The sequence below is a fragment of the Balaenoptera physalus genome, assembly GCF_965194825.1.
Source record: "Balaenoptera physalus genome assembly, chromosome: 2".
NCBI classification, from domain to species: domain Eukaryota; kingdom Metazoa; phylum Chordata; class Mammalia; order Artiodactyla; family Balaenopteridae; genus Balaenoptera; species Balaenoptera physalus.
This window is the reverse complement of record NC_138883.1, coordinates 170,135,141-170,154,533: the sequence shown is the minus strand read 5'-3', so window position 1 is coordinate 170,154,533 and position 19,393 is coordinate 170,135,141. Positions and strand designations below refer to the sequence as shown.

Sequence of the window (19,393 nt, the reverse complement as noted above, 5' to 3'; positions counted from 1 at the left end):
AAACCTCAGCTAACTCTAAGAACTGTACTTTGTATATCAATCTGCTATGGAGGGAGAAATGAAAATAAAACACGTCATCTTTTCAGGTAGAAGTCTGAAGACATCACATAAGTATCAATGAAACATCTCCAAGTATGTGAGAGAGTAACTCAAGGTGGGACCATGAAAGACCTACAGGGCCCTTTTCAAGGGAGACAAGCCCCCCTGGGAGGTGATAGAACATTTGTGGAGACTTAACTTTTCAGAGCAATAGAAAATCGCAGGTATATAAACATGTTAAATTTCTTAACATTTATCAAGAGGCAGAAGGATACATCGCTGTCTCTGTGTTTCTATTAAAAAAGAAGGGCTAGAGTGACTGACGCCCAGGTGCTCCTCAAACAAATGTCCGTCGGGCTGGGGGGATGGGGTGCTGTATCTCTGCACACCCTGTCCGTTCCATCAGGGCTGCAGCTCCTTCCTCCCCGGGGTTCTCTTACCCTCCCCGCCTCTCAAATCTTATCCACACTTCAAGGACACCTCCTTTACACACCTGCCTCCCAACCCCATCCTCCCATCAAAGGAAACTATTCTCTCTTCTGACGTCCCAAGGCACATACTGCTTGTACCAACTTGTACCAAACATTTGTCACTTAATCATATGCAGTCTCAACTTTTCTGCAAATAAATGCCTGGGTCTCTGTCTAGACTGCAAATTCCTTGAAGAAAGGCGAGATAACTTCTCCCCCTCCCTCTACTCCTGGCACTTAACAGGGCTTTGTGTACCTTGCTGGAGCTTAACAGATCTCTTAGGAATAAATGAATCCATGAACAAATGAGTCCATACAGAAAAAGGCAATTGTAGTGAAAAAGTAGATAATAAGAAACAGGGATGATTTAACATGCTAAGTGGTTTGTCAACAGATATAGAGAGGCTTGGTTCAGGGTTAGAGTGTGGATCTAGGGCAGGACCCAAGGTCTTCCTTGGATGCCCTTTATGAATATGCTTCAATGGGAGGGGGTTTTTGAATGAAGTTGAAGGAGGAGAAATGGCCACCTCTGAAGCTCTAGAAGCACAAGGACGTGTTACATGGAGGAAATGACCAAGGGAACGGGTTACCTGGGCAATCAGCATCGATGCAAGATGAGATGTAAGAACTGAAGTAGAGATTTAGAGCCAAGAGTTTGGATATTGATATGGAAACGGAGGGAGTGGCCAGTGCAAACATCCAAGGAGAATGCTTATCTTAGTACCTAAGTTAGGAACGAATGAGGTGGAGGCAAGGAAGGCGAGCCCACCTTGCTCCTTAGGTAACCAGGGCCCGGAGGAAGCTGGCTGATACTGTGAATACAAAGAAGGGAGTACAGAGTTGCAAATGACCTTGCACATGAACGCAGGAGAGGTAGAACTAGCTGCCCCAGCTGTTTGGGGGCAAGGGGGGAAGAGACCCCTATGTACACTGGAACTTTTACCAGTTTCAATAAACTTTCAAACAATTACAGCTAATGGTTATCGGCACTGAGACCATATTAAGAAACTAAGTACAGGATAGGGATGAGGTGCGTCCACCTCAGTTTTCTCTCGAAAGACCAATATGTCAATAGTTACTCAATCCGGACAGGAAAAATCATCTTAAACCTGAAACTTAAAGAAATTTCAATAAGGAGGAAGAAAAACAAAATATAAATATTACTTCCTGTCAAACACATTGAACATTGCAGTAATTAGGGACAAGTAGATACAGAAAGAGGATAAAGAGTTTTGAAGAAAGAAGTGACATGCCCACATAAAGCCAAAATCCAGGGGTTTTTTTTTTTTGCTAGTATATAGATTGTCAAACTGAATTTTCACTTTACATCCAGATGTTTAGCAAATTGTCAACACCATTAGAATGAAGATTTCATAACTTTGGGGATGTTATGTTGGTATCGCATAAATTATCAGATAAATTAAGCTTTATCCAGCTATGGTTCTCAACTAGACTCACCAGCTACAGGTATCTACAAAATAGTGCCAACCAAAACCAGAATAAGACCAATTACATCACTTTGTCTGTTTAATTTAAGAATCAACTAAATTTCCTTCTTTAAATTTTTGTGTCAGAAAAAAGGTTAACTATAAAATCGTATTTAAATTAACAAGTCAGTAAAGTATTCAACTAACTAGAAATTGCATTCATTACAATATTATTTTAATTACAAACAAGTATATCAAAAAATACTTTACCTCACTAATAGTAATTTTATATATTTTATATATATATATATATATATATATATATATATGCTTCAAAAACAATAAGAAATTTTTTCCCATCAAACTGATTTTAGAAGACAGATAATAACCAGGACTGACTAACAAACTGGTAAACAGAGCTTTAAATTGGTACAAGCCTTTTAGAGGGCACTTTCTTAAAATTGAAAAGATGCCCATCCTTTAACTCAGCAATCCTACCTACAGAATTTTTCCTAAGAAAGTGCTCTCAGGAGTGCACAAAGATATTCTTTTCAGCATTGTTTCTAAGAGTGAAAAAATTAGAAGCAGCACAATTACTCAATAATGGGCCATTGCTAAAATAAGCAAGATAATATGCAGTATGTTTTTAATGAGTTTATTCATGTATACAGACCAACCAAAAATGTACAAAATATCATTGGTGAAAGAATCAGTGCCAGAATGTATTTGTGATATATCAATGTATATCAATAATAATTATAACTATAGTATCTATTGCAACGTACATGAGAAAGTTTGGCAGGATATACATAGTCAGCTGGCAGAGAAAAGATCACCAGAGCCTGTTAATCTCCGTGCTACACATTTCTGTGCTCTTTTGAATTTTTTTATAACAAGCATATATTATTTGTGTATTCAGGAAAAAAGCTAAAATATAAAGAGTAAATGCTTGAACTCTTTTGAAGTTGCTTCGCAGTCAAGGTCAGCAAATCTACTACTAGGAAATGTGAATTTTTCCTTCCTGAACAGCATACTAAACAGCCCTACAAGCAATGCACACAAACTACACAGGCACCTTCTCAAACTCTCCAGGTTTTAATCAGCTCATTTCTACATCTACCATTAATCAATTCCATCATACTTTACATTCAAAAAAAGCTCCAGGAGAGATTTGTAGCTCTACTGAAAGAAAATGGAAGTGATTTTAGAATTTCTAAATTAACATTACTCTTGAAGTAACTTGAACTCTTTTTAAGTAACATACTCACTGAATGTTAAATTATTTCCGTGGCACACGTCTGTTTATATTTTTGAAAATCTGTAGTAAGCCCATTTCATTCGTGAAATTAATTTAAGTATACATGTAAATATCAATGCACAAACACAGTGTAACTAGCCAAAGCTCTTTCAACCCCTAAATATGTCATATAAACTGAGAATGCTTTGTGTCATGTATAAGTAAATCTACACCAAGCTGAACTCTCCGTGATGGAATCAAACGTCAGCTTTAATACATGTTGTTACATATTCCCAAAGCAGTCACTTGGCCTCCTCCCCACCACCGAGCAATGTGAAGTTTCATGCAGGTATAAACTTTGTACATTTGTTCTTCTATACAGATATGTTGACAATATAAGTCAGCTGCTTTTTAAAATAAACCCTCCAAGAATGAAATCATAGAAGTGACTTCCAGTTACTGGCCCAGCACATAAAGAGCTTAGAAGTTGCCGCTCCATCCCAACAACAAGTTAAAAACTCAACAAACTGAAAAATGAACAACTCATCTTAGATCTGCCTGAGAGGCAAGGCCACAGGACAAACTGCTGTCCCCCAGATTGGAAGACAAACAAGTGGATACAGAGAAATCACCATTTACCAGAGCAGAAACCTCCCCAGAACCAGTGTCAGCGTAGGAAGATCTGAACTGTAATTCACAGATTTCTGGAGACTCAGAGTAAACAAGTGTGAGAGTTACAAATTCCAGAGGAACACAGTCTTTGAGAACCCCCATGCTTTTGTGTTTTTTACATCCATGAGCACTACCAGGTCCTCACAGTGAATACTGGAGAAAAATCCCCTTGGACTTCCAGCAGGGAGAGGAAGCAAGGAACATTTTGAAATATGCCAGAGCATATTCTCAATAAGGCCTGTTATCAGGAAAAACTAGCTAACCAGAGCCTAATCTGCTGCAATTTTTATCAGAGCCTAACTTACCTGGGGGAAGAGAAGTACCCAACCCCAACCCACTTGAGTCATCCTGTCCCACTTAAAGGGGGTAAAAAAACTAGAAGCAGGAGTGAAGTTCACAGTCTAGGGTCATGGGCCCACTGAAAGACTGAGATCTAATTATTTGGACTGTAAATTGTTTCCCCTCCCCTCACACCTCACCACTCTATTACTAAAGGACTATCAACCACAGTTCCTTGACCCAGTACATCGTGTCTGCCTTTCAACAAAAAAAGTACAAGGCACACTAAAAGGCAAAAAACACAGTATGAAAAGAGAGAACAAGCATCAGAACCAGAGCCAGATATGGAAGAAATGTTGGAATTATCAAACTAGTAATTTTTAAAACTGCTATGCCAAGGGCTTTAATGGAAAAAGTAGACAACATATAAGGACAGATAATATAAGCAGAGAGATGGAAATTCTAAGAAAAAGTAAAAAATAAATGCTAGAAACCAAAAACACTGTAATAGAAATGAAGAATGCCCTTGATGGGCTCATTAATAGTCTAGACACAGATGAGGAAAGAATCTCTGAGCGTGAGGATATGACAATAGAAACTTCCAAAACTGAAAAGCAAAGGAAAAAAAAAAATAAACTGGAAAAAAACAGAACAGAATATCCCCGGAAGAGTGGGACAACTACAAAAGGTATAACACATGCAAGATGGGGATACCAAAAGGAAAAGAAAAAAGAGAAAACAATGGGCTAAATATCTGAAGCAATAATGACAGAGAATTTTCCTAAATTAATGCCAGATTCCAAACCACAGACCCAGGAGACTCAGGGAACACCAAGCAGGATAAGTACTCGGAAATCTACACCAAGACATATCATATTCAAACTTCAGAAGGTCAAAGATAAAGAAAAAAAATCTTGAAAGAAGTCAAAGGAAAAAATACTTATAGAGGAGCAAAGATAAGAATTACATCTGACTTCTCCTCAGAAACCATGTGAGCAAGAAGAGGAATGAAATATTTAAAGTGTTGGGGAAAAAGCCATCAACCTAGAGTTCTGTAACATAAGAAATTATCCTTCAAAAGTGAAGGAGAAATAAAGACTTTCTCAGAAAAACAAATATTGAGGGAATTTATTGCAAGTAGATCTACCTTGCAAGAAATTTGAAGATCTTAAGAGAGAAGGAAAATGGCATAGGTCAGAACTTTGAATCTACATAAAGAAAGGAAGAATATGGAAGAACAAATGAGTGAATGTAAAATTAAAACATTCATTTTTCTTATTTTTGATTGATCTAACAGATAACTTTTTTCAAAATAATAATAGCAACAATGTATTTAATATGCTTATGTATAAGTGAAAAGAAAATCCCAACCAAAATCCCAGCAAGGTAATTTGTGAGTATCAATAGACTAATTCTAAATTTATATGGAGAGACAAAAGATGCAGAATAGCCAACTCAATATTGAAAGAGAAGAACAAAGTTGGAGAGTTGACATTACTTGACTTCAAGACTTACTATCAACTATTCTAATCAAGGCAGGGTGGTATTGGCCAGAGAATACACAAATAGGTCTGTGGAACAGAATAGAGAGCCCAGAAGTAGACTCACATAAATATAGTCAACTGATCTTTGGCAAAGGAGCAAAGGTAATACAATGGAGCAAAGATAGTCATTTCAACAAATGGTGCAGGATAAACTGGACATGCACCTGCCAAAAAATGAATCCGGACACAGACTTAACACCTTCACAAAAATTAACCTAAATGGATTATAGACCTAAATGTAAAACTTAAAACCGCTAGAAGAAAACATAGGAGAAAATATAAGTGACCTAGTGTATGGGTTTAGATATAGTACCTTTGGTACCTTCCATTCCAATCAAATGAATGGAAAACTTATGTCCACTAAAAACCTGTACATAAACCACAACCTACTGTATAGATGTTTATAGTAGCTTTACGCATAATTGCCAAAACTTGGAAGCAACCAAGATGTCCTTCAGTAGGTGAATGGATACATAAACTGTGGTACATCCAGACAGTGGAATATTAATCAGCACTAAAAATAAATGAACAATCAGTCCATGAAAAGACATGGAGGAATCGTTAATGTATATTACTAAATGAAAGAAGTCAATCTAAAAAGGTTACATACTATGTGATTTCAACTATATGACATTTTGGAAAAGGCAGAACTGTGGAGACAGCAAAAAGCTTAGTGGTTGTCAGATGTCGGGCAGGGGAGGGATGAACTGGTGGAGCACAGAGGTTTTTTAGGGCAGTGAAAATACTCTGTGATACTCTAATGATGGATACACTTGTCCAAACCCGTAGAATGTACACCACCAAGAGTGAACCCTACTGCAAACTATGGATCCTGGGTGATCGTGATGTGTCAATATAGGTTCATCAGCTGTAACAGATGTACCATCTGATGGGGAGTGTTGATAATGGTGGAAGCTGTGCGTATGTGGAGTATACGGGAAACCTCTGTACCTTCCATTCAATTTTGCTGTGAACCTAAAACTAACGTAAAACATAAAATATTAAACAACAAAGTTCATTAATTTTTAAAAAATGAAATCATAAGTATTCTACAGTCTAGAAAATGCCAAAGTTCACTGTGTCATGCTCAAAGCAAGTCCTCAATCCAAGTCATCGTTGTAATATGATTGGAATTTGTCTACATGCATGGTATTGTTGTCAATTCAAATTATTTTGAGTTTAAGATACTAAAAATACTGACTCCTATTCATGTGTCATGAGTAAGAATGTGAAGCCAGCCTTGTTCACAAGACCTTAAGTTTGTGAGTCTGGGAACCCCCAAGATGCAGGAAATCCAATCCCCCAACAACGATGTGTTTAGACAGCACGCTGTCACCTATTTCAAAGCTAAAATAGAACTACTTGTTTACAAACGAGGATACCTGTCAGCTTTATTGTTCACACCAGGGATTTGCTTTTAAAAGCACAGCTGTTGTTGTTGCTGCTGCCGCTGCCACTGCTGCTGGTGAAGAGATAGACCTTTAAAATCACCACGTAATCTACAAACATACCTTGGTTTGTTGCAGGGCTGGGTCCTACTGATGCCATGTGGACACGGGTAAGTGCCGCTCACAGCTTCCGTCCCTCTCACCCTGTCCACACATGAAAGGGAAGGGAAGAGCTGCTAACTTAATAACAAAATTGAAACCCACCTTCTTTTTTTAATGTGTTATTTCAGGCAAATGTGGTTTGGGTGCAACTTACTGTACTAATTGCCTAATTCTTCACCTCATAAACTGATGCTTATGCAAAGACTTAGCAAATAGAGTCCAGAAAATAGTGTTAGTTTTCCAGTGGCAGTATCTACAAAGTTCAAAGTAAAGCATTTTATTTCACACTGTAGATCAAGGCTGAAGCAAAAACATTTTAATCTCATCCATAGTATAGAGCTGCGATCTTCAAGCAGTGGCTTATGCCAAAAACTGATGATCTATTCATGAGAGAAAAATTTAATCCTAGAAAAAATTCATCTATTCTATTTTCAGCCAGTGTGGAAAATGACCATCATTATTTAACTTTAACTTTATTGGTGAAATACATCAATTCCGTTTAGGGAAAAGTGATACTCCATGTGGCTTAGACTAAGGACAATTTATGTACATTTTCTTTCTAAGCTAATGGTAATGTGTATATAGTTGTAATGCTTAAAAGTTTAGGTCTACTTTAAACACCTATATTTCAAACACTTGTGTCAGGATTAAGGGGGGAAATTGCATTCCGTTTATATTATATGTATTTGTTCAGCACCCACAATATGCCAGGTGCTGTGCTAAGCAGTGGGAAGAATAAAAGCCCCTATCTAAATAGGGTCCCTGATTTGAATGTCTTACTTCCCAAACCTGAAATCTTTGGAAAATGGTGATCGACACAAAAAATTTTTTCATTCATTTTTTTTCAACAAAACTCTCTTACCTAAGAGAAGTCACATGAATTAAAGGAGGTAAAGCATACTGCATTTTCCAATAGGTGATTCTGATAAAAATTTAAGCATCACTGAATTCTACAACTCCTCCAACACATGAGATGACTTTGTTGACACACTACTAATAACACTTCGCCTTTGAGTTGCTTTCATGTTAGCAAATGAGGTCCTACACTGACCACTCTTGCTCCAGCAGTTCCCCTTTGAATAAAGCTTCTACTTGCAAAATGGCTGGTGGCTTTTAGGAAAGTCTGGGGCAGCAATTTTCTCCCCACAAGGTTATTTATCAAAGAGGGATTAGGACCATGACCTAGAAATCATTACCCCTGTACGTTAAGCCGAGTAAGACTGTTAAAGACAATGATTCTCTCATTTCCGGGTAACTGGTTTCTTCCTCAGAGTCCAAGGAGGAGATGAAAACATGAGTTTGAAATGAATCTTTGCTCTTTCTACTTCTTCTGGGGGAGTTTTCAGCTCTCTCCATGGGACTTGTACTCTGGTAAAGTCTGTTTATGTTTCTGCCCATTGAAAAAGAAAGCACTTAGAGTAAAGGGACTGTAATTGTAAATTTTTAAATATATTTAAGTAATTAAATTTCAAGACAGAAATATTAGAAATTAGAAATGTTTTCTGAACACTGTCTCCTTTTTTTATTGAGGTTTAGCTAATGTACAAATTATGTAAGTTTCAGGTGTACGATATAGTGATTCACAATTTTTAAGGTGTATGTTCCATTTACAGCTATTATAAAATAGTGGTTGTATTCCCTGTGTTGTATAATACATCCTTGTAGCTTACTTATTTTATACATAGTAGTTTGTACCTCTTAATCCCCTGCCTCTATCTTGCCCCTCCCCTCTTCCCTCTACCCACTGGTAACCACTAGTTTGTTCTCTATACCTGAGAACACTATCTCTTTGTGTATACAAAGCAAAGATGAAATTTAAGAGGACTGAATAATGCCAGGAAAGACAAAAAAAATTGTTTTTGTATTGTTACTATATGCCAGGCATACGTCTATAATCATTATATTATTTAATGCCCTTTATAAATCTATATGATTTGTAGTTCCATTTTACAGTTGTTTTAATGGAGGCAGAAAGAAGATACTGAATAAGCTTTAAGCCACACAACTAGGAAATATTGGAGCCGAGATTCAAACCCATGTCTTTTGAGTCAAAATCTATTCATCAGTCTATTCTATCAATTATCCATCTATTTCTAATTAAAATATAAAATCTTTCTACCTGAGATACCTAGATTTTTGCTTTACATCTCAACTGACATTTTAAAAGCGATGGGAAACCTTCAGTTACTAATAGAGTAACCAACTATAGAAATCTTTCCATGAAAGAATAAGACACCATTTTAAAATAAAGCATGTTGTGAAGTAAGACTAGTGTCTTTGTACACCTAGCCCGAGCATAATACTCAATAAATGCTGTTGATAGCCTTTAAATGGAAAGGATAACAGAAAATAATTTAGTTCTCTATTGGATATTTTCTCCAAGCAAATCTTGGCCTCACCATCTCCACCCTCTATACCTCTGAGCCTCTAGGGAGAGATGCCTGCAGGCAGCAAACAACATGAATAGTCAGGGTCTTAATGACCTGTGAAGAGAGAATGCTCTTCAACAGTCACTAGCAGAGGTTCTCGATGCTGGAGAAAAAAAGCCTGCCATCTGCCAGCCTCAAAACACCTCTAACAATGCTGGAAACTGACTCTGCACTTCATGAGCCATGACTCCGGGCACACCCCTTGTCTCCAGCCTTGCCCACTTACCAAAATGCAAGAAATTCGTCAACCATATTCTCACATATTATCATCCCCAAACTGTGTTTCTTCCCACCTACCCCTACCCTCCAACTTCTGCTGATTCTCCTTCCATTGTTTGCACAGTGTTCTCTGGACCTTTTATTTAATTGTAAATAAACTATCTTTTACCCTCACTGTTGTGTCTTATTCCCTTTCTCCTCTGAGTTGATGGATTCTGGCTACATCACATCATTCCTTTTCTTTACAGTCATCTACTGATCCATCAAAACCATCACAGTCTCCCTACACACACACACCCATACACTCATACATTTATTAAGGACTTTGGCATTGGTTCAATTTCTCGTTCCATCCCAACATCTACCATCATGGTTGCATGGCATCAGTGCCCAAACGGAAGAGTTCCACTTTCAGTTAAGATGTAGAAATGTCATGAAAGACCTTCATTCCTTTTATAAAAAGAATACATTTGATAAACTAGAAGCATGTCATTAATGATCAGTGACTCCAAAGCAAACTAAATGAACTAAATTTCAGAGAGAAGCAAGCTCTTCATAGATAAGCAAAGCTCAGCAGGGGCCCCATACTTGGGACTGGGTCTTGCCTTGTCCGGTAAGAGTGGACAAGGATGAGGACCTGCCAGAAGTAGAAAGGGAAGCAAACCAAACTTTTAAGAACAACTGGAGCGGCCATGACAGAATGAATTCCAGAAGAGACCAAAGATAAAATAAGTCTATTGGCCTAATTATTCTACGCAGCAGGAATATTGCTGAATAAGTGGTCATAGGAGTAGAACTGGAAAATAGAAAAAGATTTTATAGTCATGTTCATTGCTTAAGTTCCAGGTCCCTACTTGTACTGAATTTAGAGGTAAACTGAACCTAACTAAAGCTGGAACCCACCTCCCTGCCAGCCCAGATCCTGATGATATCAGCAAGGTAAGTCAGTCTCCCTATGGTGGCAGGGGAGGTTGTAAGTTAATCTGAAGGGCAAAGAGAAATCTCTATAATCTCATTTGAAGCCACAGATAACTGAAACTGAGTAAAGCTGTACCTAATCCCCAGCTCGTCAGATCCAGGGTGGGATCTGAAGGGTCATAACTTATCCTAACTGTCTCACAGAGGAACTGAAATAGTACCCTGTCTGGGAAAAAATAAAGCAAAACAAAAAATATCTAGTTCAGCCTCCACTGTCCTTTGATTTTTAAAAAATTTCCAGCATTTAAAAATTAAAGTCATGGGAAGAAGCAGGAAATTGACCAATAATCAAGAGGAAAATGTCAATAGAGGCAGACCCACAACTGACCCTCCTGGTGGAATTAGCCAACAATGATTTTAGAAAATAATTATGATAAATGTTCAAGAATTTAGAGAAAAATACAGATAAAATGGTGAACAGATAGGAAATTTTATTGCAGAATTAGAAGTTTTAAAACAATCAAACAATCAAAAATTCTGTACTGAAGATGTAATATCTGAGATGAAGAATTCAGTGGATGAGCTTACAGCAGACTGACATGGCATAAGAAAGGATCTGTGAACTCAAAGACAGATCCGTTGAAAATACTCAAAACAGATTAAAAAGTGAAAAAGCTGAACAGAGTATAAGAGACCTCTGGGGTAATTCTGTAACACATGTAATTGGAGTCCCAGAAAAAGTGAGAAAATGGTACAGAATAAATATTTTCCACATTTTTTTCAAAATTCATGATCCAAGATTAGCAAACCTCAAGCAGGATTTAAACAAAAGAAGAAGAAAACAAAAAACACATAGGCACTTCATAATCAAATGGCTGAAACTCAGAGAAAAACAATATATAAGACAATGAAATGACATCTTTAATATACTTAAAGAAAATATTGTCAGCGTATAATTACACATCCAGTGAAAATGTCCTTCAATATCCATGTGGAAAACCCAGCCAACACCCTTCAAATTTCCTAAATCTCTATCAGCAACCTCCTCCTACACTCACACTCTGATCTCAGTCTCCCATAACTGAATCATTTCTAAAATCTTAAATTCCAACAAATCACTCTCTACCCACAGCAGTCTTTTTCTTTAAACATGCTTATTTCCTTATTCTTACTATGCTTGTCTCTCTACTGATTCCTTCAATTTTAAATATTCTGAAGATATTTCCATCTTAAAATAAATAAATTTTAAAAAGCACAGCTGATTCAGCATCTCCTTCTTGCTATAACCCTTTCTTACCATTTCTTAGAGCCAAGTTCTTCAAAGGGACAGCTGCAGGTATGCATTGATCTCCTGCAACTTATCTGTCCAACCCACGGCAACGTGATATTTCTCACACACCGTTAACCTACTCTGGCTATGATCACTGACGGCATGCTGTCAAACTGAATTGATATTTTCCAGAATCATCCTAACCTTTCAACAGCATTTAACCCTGTTGACCACTCTTTTCTAGCCATTTTCTCCTCCTTTAGCTGTCTCTTCTGGCTGTCTTCCTGTATCTCTGATCAATCTTTTTCAGTTTCCTTTTTAATATTTACTTTCCCTTATATCTTCTTTTTCCCACCCTAAGTATTGTGGGTCTGGAAGTGTGATGCCTGCTCTAAGATTCTAAGATTTTAACAGGGTTAGTAATAAAAGATCTGCATCATTTAGTTACACATGAGCGTCTGAAAATAGTAATGACTTTACTGTTAGAAACTTAAAACAACTGTTTCTGCCACAGTGAATACCAGTGATTAAGGAAATCACAGGGGATAATGAGTTAACTCACTTTGAAAATGATCATTCTCTAAATCTTGAGAAGGAAGAGAAATAAAACAATATTTTTACATTTTTGCTCTTACAGTAGCTATAATAATAACAAAAGTTCTAGTTTCTATTTAAATTAAAACATTTTTTCCTACTGCCAGTTAGATACTACTACTCAATTGCTATGTTTTAGGGCATCCATGAGAATGACAGTGGAATTCTTTCAAATTTATTTTTTGTTGGCTGTTGTACTAACTTATATTAAAATATTAGTCTCTACATCCTGTGGCTGTGTATAAAGAAATTCAAAACATCCATTTTATTCTATGTAACTTTTAAATTTTATATAATATTTTGAGTCTCAATTGATATCTCTAGCTCAGAAAACGACAGAAATTAGCTCGGAAATTTTATTCTGAATTTTAAGATATCTTGCTATGACCACATGTCTCACTGAATCATTTTTTTTACATAATTCAATACTGCAAGTTATTTGAGCCTACATTCCTCTGTTATTTTGAAGAGGTTTTTTTCTGTCTTTTACATAAGTGTTCATTAATTTTTTCTTTCTTTCTCCTTACTTTTCTCCCATTCATGCCCGAGTGTCATGGCTTTTTGTTTGTTTGTTTGTTTTTTCTCATTTTCCATGTGGCAAATTCTGCCCAGGGCTTTTAATTCTCTCTTAATCCATTACCATATTATCTGTATCTAGGTTGTCATTCCTTTTTAAGCAAAATTTGAGAACTATTTTCTATCCTCTTTTATGTTGTTTAATTTGAAGAAAGAAAAGAATTTATTTTGTGCTCATTGGAAATCTTGCTGGGAACCTAGGTTTATCTTTCTTTCTTTTTTTCAAGGAAATCTCACAAACATTCAGTACTTCAGCCCAGAATGAATTTGTATCCAACTCTGATAAGCCTTGTCCTCTTACTCAGTATAATGCTCTAAAAGACAGCAACCCAATGAAATTTTTTGGTATCTCTCATGAAGTTTAAGTGAGGTATATATGGAATTTTCCATAGGTCATTTCTTAGATTTTTATTCAAACTATCTATCTGCTGTCAAATGCAGTCTTTTTTTCTTTGGGGAGGGGCTGAAATTATACAACTTTTACCACTCATTTTATATTGTGTCGGGGCAGGGTAGTGTTTTGTGCCCTGCCATCCTCATCCATATCTTGTTTCTTCCCTTCTGCCTTCCCTGAAGTTTAATGGCATAAGGTTAAATGCATTTCCTTATTTAATTGCTCTAAGCAACATTCTGACAGTTCCCTACCTGCCCACCATCTTTTAATCACATCACTTGGCACTGATGAAAATTTAGCATGTAATTAGACTTTAGTGTGCCATCTTTCCCTAGAAGTCCCTCATCCTTATATGTGGAAATCAATAATTTATTCCTAATTTTGAGATAAACTACTAAAAAAGCATTACGTATATGCATCCTGAAGTAAGTTACAGATTATAAAGTGTTGGATGAATAGTGAATATTATAGCTTGAGAGAAAACAAAATTTTTAAAAATTGAGATTGAGATTCTTTTAAAAAAAGGATATATTGATTATTGATTAACATCTGGATTTATAGCAATAAACTCAACACACAGTTAATTTTACTTTTACTCAAATAGCTTAATTTAAAGAAAATAAATTATGTGTACCATTTGAAAACACGCTTCAGAATGATTATTATATCTGCTTATTAACAAATGGATGTGGGTGATTTCAGATATTTAATGCATAGACTTTGTCATCCAAATGAAGGTGGCTACACTAAACAACAAATTTTCAATGTGGATGAAACAGTCTTTTATTAGAAGAAGATTTCATCTAGGACTTTGATAGTTAAGAGAGGAGAAGTCAATGCCTGGTTTCAAAGCTTCAAAGGACAGACTGACTCTCTTGTTGGGCGCTAATGCAGCAAGTGATTTGAAATTGAAGCCAATGCTCATTTACCATTCCAAAATTCCTAGGGCCCTTAAGAATTATGCTAAATCTACTCTGCTGTGCTGTATAAAGGGAACAACAAAGCTTGAATGACAGCACGTCAGTTTACAACATGGTTTACTGAATATTTTTAGCCCACTGTTGAGAACTACTGCTCATAAAAAAAGATTCCTTTCAAAATATTATTGTTCATTGACAATGTACCTGGTCACCCAAGAGCTCTGATGGAGATGTACAATGAGATCAATGTTGTTTTCATAGCTGCTAACACAACATTCATTCTGTAGCCCATGGATCAAGGAGTAATTTCTACTTTCAAGTCTTTTATTTAAAAAATACATTTCATAAGACTATAGCTTCCAGAGATACTGATTCTTCTGATGGATCTGGGCAAAGTAAATTGAAAACCTTCTGGAAAGGATTTACCATTCTAGATGCCATTAAGAACATTCATGATTCATGGGAAAGGGTCGAAATAGCAACATTAACAGGAGTTTGGAAGAAGTTTCCAACCTTCATGGATGACTTTGAGGGGTTCAAAACTTCCGTGGAAAAAGTAACTGCAGATGTGATGGAAACAGCAAGAGAACTAGAATTAGAAGTGGAGCCTGAAGATGTGACTGATTGTTGCAATCTCATGATAAAAGTTTAACGAACGAGGAGTTGCTTCTTATGGATGAGCAAAGAAAGTGGTTTCTTGAGATGGAATCTACTCCTGGTGAAGATGCTGTGAAGATGCTTGAAATGACAGCAAAGGATTTAGAACATGACATAAACTTAGGTGATAAAGCAGTGGCAGGTTTTGAGAGGATTTTGAAAGAAGTTCTACTGTGGGTAAAATGCTATCAAGCAGCATTGCATGCTCCAGAGAAACCATTCATGAAAGGAAGAATCAATCAATGCAGCAATCTTCAATGTTGTCTTATTTTAAGAAATTGTCACGGCCACCCCAGCCTTCAGCAACCACCACCCTGAGCAGTCAGCAGCCGTCAACGTCCAGGCAAGACCCTCCACCAACAAAAAGATTAGGACTCACTGAAGGCATAGATGAGGGATAGGCAAGACCCTCCACCAACAAAAGGATTAGGACTCACTGAAGGCACAGATGAGGGATAGCATTTTTTAGCAATAAAGTATTTTTAATTAAGGTAAGTACATTGTTTTTTTAGATACAATGCTCTTGCACACTTAACAGACCACAGTATAGTGTAAACAGAACTTTTATATACACTAGGAAACCAAAAATTTCGTGTGACTCTCTTTATTGAGATATTTGCTTTATTGCAGTGGACAGGAAGTGACCCCCAAATATCTCTGAGGTCTGCCTATAAAATCATGGTCCACCATCTCTCTGACGTTGTGCCTGGTCATCAAGGCAGCTCCATTTCTGGGCTTTGTTTACAATGTTGCTCATCCTGATTGCTCTCCACTGCTTACCATCCTTGGAACTATCGATTTTTCTTTAAGAAGAGACCCAGATGAGTGGGTAGGGGAAGAATAAATTAGGAGTTTGGGATTAGCAGATACAAAATTTGTATATAAAATAGATAAACAGCAAATAGATATATAAAATAGATAAACAGTTCCCTACTCTGTAGCACAGGGAACTATATTCAATATCCTGTAATAAACTATAATGGAAAAGAATATGAAAAGAATACATATATACATACATATATACATATATATGTATAACTGAATCACTTTGCTGTACACCAGAAACTAACACAACCTTGTAAATCAACTATACTTCAATTTTAAAAATTATTTAAGAAAAAGAAGAGACCCAAATGTTACCTTTTCTAGGATGCTTTCATGAGTTACTCCCCCTCCCACTCTCGACTCCCCAGTGAAATCAGCCACTCCCCCGGGTGCATCATGCCCCATTCTGTACAATACCTGCTGGACTTCACACACTTGCTTATTACAAGGAGGTCTCTCTGCAACCTGGCAGCACCCGAGAGCGGGTGCCATGTCTTACTTCTATTGTAACCTGAGTACCTGGTACGGTGCCTGCCATATAAGAATTTACTATGGTGACTGGATAAATCCTTAGGATTGTAGCTGTATCTAGATGCCTAACCATTTTGGAAATTTTGAATAAACTCATCAATATTCCCTCCTGAATCAAAACATTTCAACTAGAATCCACCCGTATAGTCAACATAAGACTTTCCTAAAGTAAACAACCAAAAAAACCCAAAAAACAAAATAATGTCACTTGCCACAAGTATACATGATTATTTAATAAATCCACGTAAAGACATCGACAACAGAATCCCTGTTGGCAACCAAATCTATAAAGCATTTAAGTGTTTTCTCAGAGGCTAGCAAAATAATTCTTATTTTCTTTAGGCATTATTAAAAATCCATGAATGCCAAGTCTTCAAAAAGGGAGAACTAACACTACAACCAAATTCCTTTCCATATTGTTTCCATTCCTATTGAAAATTGTAGTTTTCCAGAGTATGAGTGTGAGATCTCCCTCCCTATATTTCAAACCTGAAACTGTGGCAGCCACCGTCAGCCTGGTCCCTGAGAGCAGTGCCTGAGACAAAGGCTGGTGGGCAGGTAGTCTAATTGGAAGGTGATCTCAGGGCACAGAAGGGAAGGATTAGGGAGGATGAAATAGGGCCGAAAGGACGGCAGCTGGAGGGATGTGTAATTGAATTGGCCACTCCTGCAAGCAACTGTGCTGGATTCTGCCAGAACCTTCTGAGGAGCCTTATTGAGATGCGTGTCAGAACTGTCTGCCTGGGGGAGGGAAAGGGAAACATTTATTCAGTGGCTTTTGCCCCTGTTGGCCAAGGGTGGCCCCTCAGGTGAGACTCCCCATTAATTCCTCCCCCCGACACACACACACTCCCTGGTTGCTTATGCCTGAGTGTGAGGCAGGTCCCACTGTTGGGTACCCACTCAGGAAGCTCCAAGACTACAGACAGGAAGAAGTCATGGGCTGAAGTGATTCCACCATCAGATTACATCTGCACAAAACTGACTGAGCCTCGCCTCTTCCCACGGACACACCAAAACTACAACTGCATATAGGGTAACTATCTCTGAGAATGACCAGAAGATTAGCCGAAAGGATTTTCCACAGCTAAGGATAAAAAGAAAAAGCCACATTGAGAAGGGTACGAAGGGTGGAGATGTGGTCTGGTCAGAACCATTCGCCAGTGCAGTGACTCACAGGTGGGAGGGATGTCACAGCCTCATGCATCCACCCTAAAGAGCAGTGGGTCCCAACACCACTTCAGTCTCCTCAGCCCAGGAGACCTGCCCCGGGAAGATGAGCCCCCATGATGTCTGGCTTTGAAAACCAGCAGGGGGCTTACTTCCTGAAGGGCCAGAGGGGAGAGCTGGAGGAAACTGAGATTTTGCTTTTAAACGGTGTGTGCAAAAACTCACTCACTCTGAGCCCCAGCACAGAGGCAGCAGTTTGAAAAATGCCTGGATCATACATGAAGGAGATTCATTGACTAATTTTAGGGTATGTGACCAAGAGGCAGGGACTTGTTGAGGGTACAGAGGTGCTGATGGGTGCCAGTTTTTTTTGGGGGTGTTGCTCACCTTCTACTTACCTTGCCTGTCACTGAGGGGTGCCATTTCTGACTCTCCCATCTACCCTACTAGCACTGTTCACTCCACCCCACATTTACCTATGAACCCACCCCAGCCTGTACTCCTCCAAAGTGGCCTCCTGCCCCAAGACCTAGTGGGTGCCTTCAGCTGGCACCAAAGTCTCACCAAAGTGGTCCCCTGCCACACTAGACCCAGTGGGTACCCTTGGCTGGTGCTGGAGCCCCTCTAAAGTGGCCCCCTGCCCAACAACCTGTGGGTGTCCTCAGACAAGGCCAGTATCCCCCCAAAGCAGCTCCCACCCCAGGGGCCAGCCCCACACATCAGAGTACTCACAATAGTCACTGCCAAACTTTGCAGGCACTTGAGCCAGGGCTAGCCCCACACATTAGGATGTCTACAGTAATCACAGCCCAACCACAACAGGAGGGTACATACAGCCCACCCAGGGAACACTCCTGTAGCACCAGGCTCTGGTGACCAAGGAGAACTGCACTACTGAGCCCCACGGGACACCTTGGACATAAGCCACTTCTTCAAGACGGGAGATGTAGCTGACCTACCTAATACATAGAAACAAACACAGAGAATTAGACAAAATGAGGAGACAAAGGAATATGTTCCAAACAAAAGAACAAAAAAAAAAAGAAACCTCAGAAAAAGAACTAAACAAAATGGAGATAAGCATCCTTCCAGATAAAGAGTCCAAAATAATGGTCATAAAGATGCTTACCAGACTCAGGAGAAGAATGGAGGGACACAGTGAAAACTTCAGTAGAGACATAGAAAATATGAAAAAGAACCGGTCAGAGTGGAAGAATACAAGAACTGAAATGAAAAATACACTAGAGGGAACAAAGAGCAGACTAGATGATGCAGAAGAACAAATCAGTGATCTGGAAGACAGACTAGTGGAAATCACCCAGTCAGAACAGCAAATGGAAAAATATGAGGATAGTTTAAAGGACATCTGAAACAACATCAGACATATTGACGTTTTCATTATAGGGGTCCCAGAAGGAGAGAGAGAAAATGGTAGAAATGTACACAAGGAAATATTGACTGAAAACTTCCCCAATGCGATGAATGAGATACACAGGTCCAGGAAGCACAGAGAGTCCCAAACAAGATGAGTCTTAAAGACCCACACCAAGACACATTATAATTAAAATGTCAAAAGTCAAAGATAAAGAGAGAGACTTAAAAGCAGCGTGGAGACTTCAGCAGACTATTAGCTGACTTTTTAGCAGACTTTACAGATCAAAAAGGAATGGCA

General features: G+C 38.2%; 1 long non-coding RNA gene across 1 annotated transcript; it reads left to right on the top strand.

The window, feature by feature from the left end:
• Nucleotides 1-345: 345 nt before the first annotated feature.
• Nucleotides 346-19,005, top strand: LOC309656465. The gene is made up of 2 exons (XR_014261385.1): nt 346-15,579; nt 15,638-19,005. It is a non-coding gene; the product is annotated as an uncharacterized lncRNA (long non-coding RNA).
• The last annotated feature ends 388 nt before the right edge of the window (nt 19,006-19,393 follow it).